The sequence below is a fragment of the Heptranchias perlo genome, chromosome 9, assembly GCF_035084215.1.
Source record: "Heptranchias perlo isolate sHepPer1 chromosome 9, sHepPer1.hap1, whole genome shotgun sequence".
Lineage (NCBI taxonomy): Eukaryota > Metazoa > Chordata > Chondrichthyes > Hexanchiformes > Hexanchidae > Heptranchias > Heptranchias perlo.
Window position 1 is genome coordinate 48142108 of NC_090333.1, and position 10923 is coordinate 48153030.

Sequence of the window (10923 nt, forward strand, 5' to 3'; positions counted from 1 at the left end):
TGTTTTTGGCAAAATAAACAGCCTATTGTATTTGGCAGCCTCACTGGAGCCTGAAATAATTCCCACTGAAACCGAATTTATTTACAACTTTTTTTTCAAATACTCCTACTGTTCCATCTGTTTTATTCAAAATGAAAGCGCAAGAGTAGTATTGAAACAATATTTCAAAACCTGATTCCCAAACCTACCACTTGCCTAGCTTTGTATGTGAATATATGTAAGTATGAACATATGAATTAAGAGCAGGAGTAGGCCATTAGGCCCCTCGAGCCTGCTCTGCCATTTGATAAGATCATGGCTGATCTGATTGTGACCTCAACCCTACTTTCCCATCTACCTACTATAACCTTTGACTCCCTTGTTAATCAGGAATCTATCTAACTCAGCCTTAAAAATATTCAATGACCCTGCCTCCACCGCTCTCTGGGTAAGGAAGTTCCACAGGCTCACGACCCTCTGAGAGAAAAAATTTCTATTCATCTCTGTCTTAAATGGGAGACCCCTTATTTTTAAACTGTGGCCCCTAGTTCTAGTCTCTCCCACAAGGGGAAACATCCTCTCAGCATCTACTCCTTCTAGTCCCCTCAGGATCTTATATGTTTCAATAAGATCACCTCTCATTCTTGCCCACTCATTTAACCTATCTCTATCCCTTTGCAGACTCCTGATGTCCTCTTCACAACTTACTTTCCTACCTACCTTTGTGACATCAGCAAATTTAGCAACCATACATTCGGTCCCTTCATCTAAGTCATTGGTATAGATTGTAAATAGTTGAGGATATGTTGTTCCAATTTATATCTTTCCCTTACTGATGAGCGACTCATACAGCGGTACAATTCCACTGGCACTGGCAGTACTTCAGTATTTCACTAAGTGCTCATTTTTCATGTGTAAAACCAGAAAATGAGCCTCAGCAGGCTATTTAGCCTTGGGAAGCATCACGGCAGAACATGGCTTTGTATTCACCAGACACCTGATTTATGAACTTTTCAGCAGAGGCCACTGGATAGCGAGGAGGAATGGAATCCCTGCTACTCTTTTCTTCCTTTTGCCTGGCCCAGAAGTGCTGTAGTCAATTGTTGAACTCCAATGACTGCCCCAACTGAAATCAGCTAATTCACTACTGTAAGAAAAGCATTATACAGGTTTTTCACATAATATTGCGAACCTTGTTAGGGAAAAGCGTTGTCAGCTTTTCCCGTTAAACAAGTTTTGGGTTACTTTGTGAAGAGAGGCCCCCCTTGAGTAATGTGTCATTGTTCTCTCATGTGCATAAGATGGGTAAAAGAAGTTATCCATACTTTGGTGGAAGGGGGGGATGCTATGGGCAGACATAGTGTCCTTGATAATTGGAGACAACTAATCATAAAGGAGGCATGATGTCAGATGTCATCTGGAATTTAAGGAAGTAAAGCGGATGGCAGATTCATGAGGCAGGGAGAATGATTGATAGGAGGCCCCATTCAGAGCTAATGGGGTAAATTTTAACTGAGAGCTGGAAAGGGAGCTGGAGGATGATTCCTGGGTGTGAAACCTGGAAGGTAAGTGGGCGGTGATCGCAACCTTAATGAGGCCCATCAATTTCACTTCCGGTCTTTGTGCCTAGCAGCCAGCCTGATTGACAAGCTGGATGGCTGTTGGCCAGGAAGGACTGCTATAGTGGGCCACAGCTGGGGATCGGAGGGAGGGAGGGATCATTGACGGGGGAGAAGATCGGTGTGGGGGGGGGGTATGGAGATGATTGGGGCAGGGCCAGGAAGAAGATCGGGGGAGAGGGGGCCTGGGAGAAGATCGGGGTGGGGGGGCCAGGGAGAAGATCGAGGGGGGCCAGGGAGAAGATCGAGGGGGGCCAGGGAGAAGATAGGGGGGCTGATGAAGAGGTCAGGGGGCTGATGAAGAGATCGGAGGTTGCTGGAGGTCGGGTGAAAAGCCAGAGGTAGGTGGGATCCTCCATCGGTGGTGGAGGGAGGGTGGGTGTGGTGGTGGAGCATCGTCGGGGAGGTAGGGGAGTCGGCCAATTGAGGAGGTCCTGTCAGCTAGGTGAGCTTGTTGGGCCTGGATGAAGCACTCCTGCTCCTCCAGGTCCACAAGCAGTGCAATAAAGGCACACACCTCATGGATCCGGCCCTTCCTGTCTTCTTTCACCTGATGTGAATTGGAAGCGAGGGGATACCCGGACAGGTAAGGTTAAATTCATTTTAATGTTCCAATACACAAAATATTAAGTACCTCAAGTATCGCAATGAGGTACATTGCCCTTTTAAGTATTGGCTCGTCGGATTTAAGTGGGGGTGGGTCTTCAGGGTGTCTGTTGTGTGCATGTGTCCAAACTTGCCTGGGTCAAACCCAGAAGCAGGTGTGTTGGAGCCGGGATGCCGTCCTGATCTGAAAACCAAGTATTTTTACTCCCCACCTCCCCCCAACCCACCCGTTCTTGGGGGTTAAAATTTACCTCAATGTGTCTAAAAACGTATATAAGATGAGGATGAAATTGTATTTGTTAGAACGTTCTCGGAGCGAGGCTGGACCGCTCAAAGATCTTCGAGAGTTGCACCTCGAAACCTTGTCCGGTGGTAAATTTTGTTAAATTGTATATGTTTAATTGTATTTTTATATTTTAACATCTTTGCTACTTATTATAACTTCTTAATAAAGCTATTATACTTTGGAACAAAACACCTCGGAGCTTTTTTGATTAAAGACTGAACCTTGAAAATAGATAACTCACAAGCACCAACCAGGTACCAAAGCTGATCATTCCTGAGCTGTATAACTCAGCAAGACACTGGGCAGTGCATTTATCCACTGAACCACAGGAATTGCCATTTAATTTCTTGTACCCCAGAATCTATTATAATGTAAGTGTCAAAATGTTCCCTTGTTTGTATATCTATAAAATCTACAGATTCAATTCTGGGAAAATACATCTCCCAGCAAACCAGCCCTGAGCGGCTTCTTCACCCAAAAACAAAACTACATGAAACTAATTTCAGGCAGAGCCCAATGGGAAAATTTAATTTCCTGTGCAACTTTGAAATCTAAAATTTGAAATGGTAGAGCCAGCACAAGGGTAGGCTGGATTCCCACGGTGTCACAACAGTTCAAAAGGGAAACACATCGGGCCGTCAAACATGTCTCCCAGAATTCTGAGGCAAGCCAGAGAGGAAATAGCAGAGGCTCTGGCCACAATCTTTCAAAAATCCTTGAATATGGAAGTTGTTCCAGAAGACTGGAGGGATGCCAGTACAACTCTTCTGTTCAAAAGGAAGAAAGAGATAAACCAGGTAACTATAGATCAGCCAACCTAATATCGGTAACAGGTAAGCTTCTAGAGGCCATAATATAGGATAAAATTAATACAGACCTAGAAAGATGTTGGTTAATTAAGGATAGCCAGCATGGAATTGTAAAAGATGAGTTGCATTTGACAGATTTAATAAAGGAAATAAAAAAGTGTATTGATAAAGGAATCATGGTGGATATTGTGCATTTGGATTTTCAAAAGGTGTTTGATAAGATACCACATAGGAGGCTTGTTGATCAAATTAAAGCACGTGGTATTAAAGGGAATGCGGCAGCATAGTTAGGAAGTTGGTAAAGGACAGAAAACAGAGAGTAATGGTTAATGGATTTTTTTCAGATTGGAAGGATGTAAATAGTGGTGTCCCCCAGGGGTCGTGTTAATATTATTCTTCTCAATATACATAAATGATCTGGACTTATGTACGGGTTGCACAATATTAAAATATGCAGATAATACAAAAGAAAGGGATAGTGGTTCTCTGAACAGTTCTGTAAGGGACTTCAGGTGGACATAGACAAGTTACTAAATTGGGCAGATGGAGTTTAACTTGAGAGGAGAATAAGGAGAGGAAATATAGACTAAATATTAAAACTTTAAAAGGTAGAGGAGCAGAAAGAGTTATGGGTTCAAATATACAAATTAGTAGGACAAGTTAAAGCTAAAAAGAGTATATAAGGGAATCCTAGGTTTTATAAATAAGGGCTTAGAATACAAAAGCAAAGAGGTAATGCAGGTAGATTATTGTGTCCATTTTTCAGTGTTCTCCTTTATGAAGGATGTCAAGGCCATGGAGAGGGTGCAAAAGAAATTCACTATTATGATACCAGAGATGAGAGGCTTAGTTATGAAGAGACACTAGAGAAACTGTCTTTTCATTGGAGCAGAGAAGGTTAAGAGGAGATCTCATAGAGGTATTCAAGATTATGAAGAGCTTTGATAAGGTAAATGGGGAAAACCGATTTCCACTGGTTAGTGAGTCCATTTTCTTCTCATCCATGCCTAAAGACATATAAGGTAACACTGCGGGGAAATCGAGCTCTGCTGTGATTCCCCCTATATGTGAATAGCCCACCAACACTCATTGTTCAGGCTCACACGTTGTCATGGGGATGGAGGATTGATTGCACTCATGGAACTATACATCAGATTTAAGTCAGTGCCTTTAAGGGAGGAAAGGGAGAAATCAAGTTTCAAAGTCAGTGTTGCTCATTTTATCATGCTAATTTCAAACTGTAATTATCAAAGTAATTGTGGAAACCATGACCTTATGAAACCTGCTTTCAGAGGCTTTCCTTGTCTGAGTCATTGAGATGAATTGCAGCATTAATTAAACACAATGAGAATCAGCTGCTTAACATGATGTTGTTGAGCTCTTGAGCTATTTGAGGGTATTGCATTTAGACTTCTGTCCTCCCCCACCCCACCCCAGGCAGGGACAAAGCACCAGTAAACCAGTCTGTGGCACCATTTAATTAAGAGCAATGTGACAGGCTGCCTTCGTCATGCTACCATTCCTGAACAAGAATGGTTCTGAGTTCAGCCAAAATCTAGTTCTAAAGGTTTAATTACTCCAGTGCATTTCAAAACTAGAACAATTAAAACCATCTGTACCTGTCTGGTTCTGATTTTTTTGCGTCATGGCTGAATTAAAACAGCAAGCTAATTTGATCTCCGGATCAGTAATCTCAGCATCTGGTGAATATGCAATAGAGAGAGAAAGGCAGAATTTCAACATTACTGGAGTTTGAAGTTTGCCAATACCAGCACATCTATTAAAAAAAACTGCATAAAATAAACATCTGACATTTTTTCCTCCATTCATCTAAACATGCTGACTCTTTCTGAGATACAGTTCTATGGAAACAGGCGGTTTTTTTGATGCCTCATACAAATTACTGTTCTTAATGTGCAATCCCAGACAATGAGTTTTGGTTAACTAATCAACCACACGGGGCAATACAGCAATGCTCAATGTTGTCCTCACTTGATGTCAACATGTGTTCTTTTCAGCTGCAATAATGGTGTAGTACTCTGGCTGAAATAAGCTAACTCAGCATTGACTAGGAATCGAAACTTGACTGTTCTAGTCTGCGTGGGGGTGATTTTAATCCCACCTGCCTGATGGAAGCCAGGTGGGTGGGCAGTTAAAATCACCCAAGTGACTTACCTACCCCGGAGCCATCAGGAGCTGACACGTTCTGATTTTCACCTGCTCTCCTGAGCAGACGGCAAGTACACCCACCCAAAGCTAGCAGGGTCCTTTTCAACATAGGAATATTGGGTTACAATTATGTCATCAAGACCTGACTGCAATTTTAACTAAGTGGCCTGAGTGGGAAGCAGCAGTGAGTTTCCCACCAGGCCAACCCAATGATGAAGAGGACCAGGGCCAAAAGAGGCTCATAAAGGTAATTTTAATTTTTTTTTACTTACCTTGTGGGGTCAGGAGGAGCAGGAATGCATAGGCCTACCATGCCATGATCTCGCCACCCCATCCCAATCACGGGGACCTCTGCGGGACAGCCCAGCAGCCAATCCTGCCACTTACCTGCTGTCAGCAGGCGGCCACCAGACTCCGCAATTTTTCGCCAATTCCCACCACCTTCCTGCCCGGAGAACGAATAGGAAGTCGGTGGTATATAAATGAGGCCCTTGAGTTAAATACCCTGGGCCTCATTTTTGGAACAGCGGGTGAGTTTCTAACTCCCACCCAAAATTGGCCCAGAGTTAAAACCAGGGCCTAATGCTCAGTTCCACAGCGGGCGTGCATTTACCAACTGAGTCTTGGGGGAACACCAAACATTGTTCTTTCGTATTATGAAGCCATGAATTCCTGTTAAATTCAAGAATCAGAGCCAACCAAAATAAATAAAACTTACAGAAATTGTTTCTGTTGATACAAGGCCACAGTGCTTCTTTTTCTTGGCTATCTTTCCCATTTCCCCTGATGGCACTGCCTAATGTTGGCCTATGATTCCACAATTCTCACCTCATCCAGCATCCACTTTCTAGCAGAGGTCACTGAACTGTGACCAGGAGTGGGAACATGGGGAATTTTTTTCACTTCTCAAGTTAAGGGATGCTGAGGCCAATCATTGTGTCTCACTGCCACCACACCTAAGATCAGCTAATTCATCACAGACAAAGGATCTGACCTGGGATCTTCCCAGTGTGTATGATTCCATACCACACTAAAAGGTGCATTTACCCACTGAGCCACTAGTGCAGCCTTTCAGGTGTCTCTTTTGCAGAGGTTCGTTTGTGTCTCTGGGCAAATTTAAGAATGCTCAAACTTACAAACACAGTTACTTCAGAAATGAAGCAGAACTTCAGTTCTATAATTCCAAATCTTACAACAAATATGCCAAGTAATCTTGCAAATTTATTCATTTATTGCAAATGTTTCACCTCCTGTTTATGTGTTCTGTTACCACCTGCTGTAGTGTTTGGTATTCTGAATGAGTCTCAAAGGGGCATTGCTGGCCCATCAAATGAGTGGTACATCCTTGTGAAAAGAAAGACATGATGATGCTATTGGTGATACTTGTACGTGTACGTGCTAAAAAATAAATTGGCACTCACTTCCCCTGTTATGTCAGTGGGGCAGGAGTACCCAAGCTTTTGTCTTCATGGACTATTTAGGTGCGTACAGTAGGTTTTCATGGGCCACATATGAAATATAAATCAGTGGCTAGATCTCAAATCAGCTGATTCTAACAGATCTTGGTGTTCTGATATACGATTTATGCACCAAAGAGGCAAAAGTGCTAAGAACGGCATCTTCCACACCTCTAGCTCAATGGAATTAAAACAGGATAAGCAACAAATAAGAAATGTGACAGCAATTAGACCTGTGTTGCTTCAGCTTCATGGGCCATGGTCCAGGGGTTCGAAAGTAGCAAATGGCGGCTCACCACCACCTTCTTCAGGGCAATTAGGGATGGGCAATAAATGCCGGCCTCGCCAGCGACGCCCACATCCCATGAACGAATAAAAAAAAATGGCCCAAGGCCTATTGTTTGGACATCCCTGCAGTAGGCAAATGCACCACAGAGGACCATACATAAGAATGTACAAGACCGGAAAAGAACATTTGGCCAGTCCCAGTGTCTAAAAAATATTATATCCAATGTTACCAATTAAAACCCATGTGTGGAACTAACCCATAAACACCTGAAAAAGCCCAGCTTCAAATCCTACTCAATGCTGAGTCAGCTGATCTCAGATGAGGTGGCAGGGACAGCACTTCAATTGGCCTCAGTGCACTGAGTTAAGAACAGAAAGAAAACAGTTAGGATTCCTGCTCCTGATCGCAATCCAGTGATGTGTAAAGTTCACAAGTGAGGACATTCAGTGAGGGTAGAATCAGGCCCAGCTTTGATCCCTCTTTCCATGTTGATAGCCACAGTCTAGACCAATGTTACTCATTAGCTTTTTGCCAAGGGTCACAATCTCAACCACTGTCTTGTTTAAGAGCAATTCTTAGAAGTGCTCCAACCTGCTGCACCATGGAGTGGGGCAGAATGGGTCTGATCCTGTAATTCCTCATGATTTCAATTATGGCACTGTGAGTAGTTGCTGATTAGAGGCAAGTGCTTCTTGACAGGAGGAGAAAAAGCATAGGCCTAACAAAATGTATTAAAACTATCAAGCCCATAGCTTTAATAGGTCCCTTTTGCTTGCCCTATGCTGAGACAACTTTTCCTCTCCCAATAGCATTCCTTTGCTTTCTTTAACTAGACAGCAAGAAAAAAATGAGGCAACAGGACTGAATCCTAGCATTATTGACATCAGATACCCAGGGAGGCTGTGAATGGAAGCCCAAAGGTATGTGGAGCAGAACATTTGCTAAGATTCACAGGTGAAGGGGGAGTGGGCCACAAGTCCCTGGACTGAACACTACTTGGTACATACATGTAGAGTAACCACTTGGGCAATGTACCAAAAGGGATCAAGTGCCTCTGGAACCGTGCCCCAGCATGATTAAATGGCGGAATTATGAACAGGAAAGAGTGGTACTGGGAGGTCAATATAACGCCACTCTCCCAAAACCGGCACAGAGATATAAAAGCTTTTTATACGTTTTTGATCAAGGCACTTCTTTCTTTCAGTGGAATCTTTGAATTGACTTATTTCAGCAAGATCACCGTATTGAGCTGCGTGAATGCCCAGGCCTGGTTTTAATGTACATAATTATGAAGATGCTGACATTTCTCAGATTACAGTACAAGTTTCTGTATGTGCTAGGGATAGGGGGAGGGGTTTTTGTGTCCAGCGATATTAATGCCTCAGAACCTCAAAGGATGAGTTATAAAAATATGTTTGCTTTAAGCAATGAAAAACAAGCTATAAAAATACCATGAGTGTTGTGCCTGGAATGCTTCACAGTGCAGGTTATTATTTTACATGATTTACATAAAGAAAACTTTCTCCTCACTGTTGTGTAAACAAAAGGGTTATCTTCAGAACACTACCCTTTTATGCTTTGTCGCTACTGCAAACATTGAGGCTTAACACCGACTTTTTACTGGGGAAGGGGCAACTTGCCAAGGATCCAAGACTCTTGACTGAATTGCGTGTTTTGTTGTTATTACTTTTCTCCCCTTCCCTCCCGAAGCAGCTGACCATTTGCCAAGGTACAAATCCACGGGTGCCAGTTGTGTCCAGTATATCGCCTAAGTGTGAGCCTAGAACTGTGAGTGTTACCGGGTTATTTAAACTGAGGGGTATGTGGGGAGGAGGGAAGCAGCACAGCTAATCCCAATCCTGTCTTCATCTAACTTCCATGACACTTTTCCAGCAGCAAGTGCTGGATACCAATCTGAAGGATCTCCAGCTGATGCTTCCCTCACTAACTAGTATATCTTCGACAATTCTTTTCCTTCATTTTACATTATGGGAGAAAGCGTTACACACATAGCAACCGCTGAACCAATCCAGTATTAAAGGTCATGTCTCTCATGAGTTATCTGTTGTATTCTTGCTTTTACAACACACTGATGTACTTTATCTAGCAGAACTCCTGCCAGTAACAGAGAAAAAAAACCTATTTTGCTGTCTAAAGAAACAAACCTTTTCAGGTTTGCAATAATCCTGATGACCTTTTTGCTAATGTTGCTATGACATTGTTGCTATGCAGTATATACATTTGTTAAATGTCTAGTTTTTCACTCTGGTGAAAGAAACAGTACCAGACTGTTAGGTACATGCAACTAAGAAAAGTATTCTGTCAATGAGAGTAACTCTGAGACTAAATATTGCAGTAGAGTCCAGTTTCTGATAAAAAATAAAAATCCTATTTGGGATTAAAACAGCTCTTCCTCACTAAACTGTTATATTTCAGGATTAATTGACCAAGTCATACTGAAAGATAGAGACCTGGAAAGTCCCAGTTTCAATGCAAGGGCTGTGCTGAATTATCTGGTCTCAGCTGGGGCAGCAGTAAGATGCTGGGTCGGCTTTAGCGGACTCGGAAGGGGAAAATCAGCCAGGGTTTTCGCTCTTGATAGCTATTGAATGACCCCTGCTGGACAGTTTATTTTTGTGGCTGTTGGGTGGGCATAAGATCAGGCTCAAGCTGTGAAACAATCTGCCAGCAATCACTGTCTGGGACTACACATGGAGAATAATCACTTGGGTAAGGTGCTGGATGGCTCGCGGTATCCATGAAACAGAACCCAAGAATGAGTCAACACCTTCAAGAGAGTAGGGGGTGAAAAAATTGAAATTGCCTCCTGTTTTTCCTCTGCAATAGCAAGAAAATTTATGAAATCTGGAATGGATAGGAGAAGGATTTGTGGGTTCTGGTGGATAGATCACTGAAGCCTCAGCACATGGTATAGAAGCACGAAAGAGAGCAAATAAGATCTTACATGCGAGTTTTTCTTTTTTTTCCCATTCAAATAGGATCTTGGGCTGTAAAGGCACAGGAATATAAGAGTCCAAATCTCAGGAAGTGATTTGTACAGAGCAATGATCTGGCTCCACTTGGAAAACTGTACACATTTCTGGTCACCATGTTATGAAAAAGACACCCAAGTGTTGGAGAGAGTGTGACGAAGGGTAATTAAATTTATAGCTGGGGTTTGACACTGAGTTATGAGGGGAGACTTTAAAAGCGGGGTTGGTCGTGGGTGGGGGGGGGTGCTGGTGTTTTCACTGGAGAAGAGAAAGATCAGGAGTGATCTCATTAAAGTATTCAAGATCCTAAAGAGCTTAAAGAAGATAAAGATCAATATGTTCAACATAGTCACAGATTCTACAACAAAAAGGTATAGCCTAAAACTTAGAAGGAGACTGAAAAAACAGTTTTGATTTTGTTTTAAAGTGGTGAATGTATGTAACAGACTGCCCAGAGAGGCAAAGGTGACTGATTGTAAAAGAGAATTGGATAAGCACTGCAAGAAAAATTTGATAAAAAGATTTGAGATTTGGGATCAGATAAATGGAGAGCAATGATCTTTTCTATTCCTGAACATTCCTCTGTTCCTATGTGAAGTAGGAATTTTGATTTTACAATTTGTTCCCTCTATCCTGAAGGTGCTGACTCATACTGGGGTACAGTTCCACAGTCAGCAATGCCCTTCCTATATCGTGTACAAGTAGCTGTTTGTCAC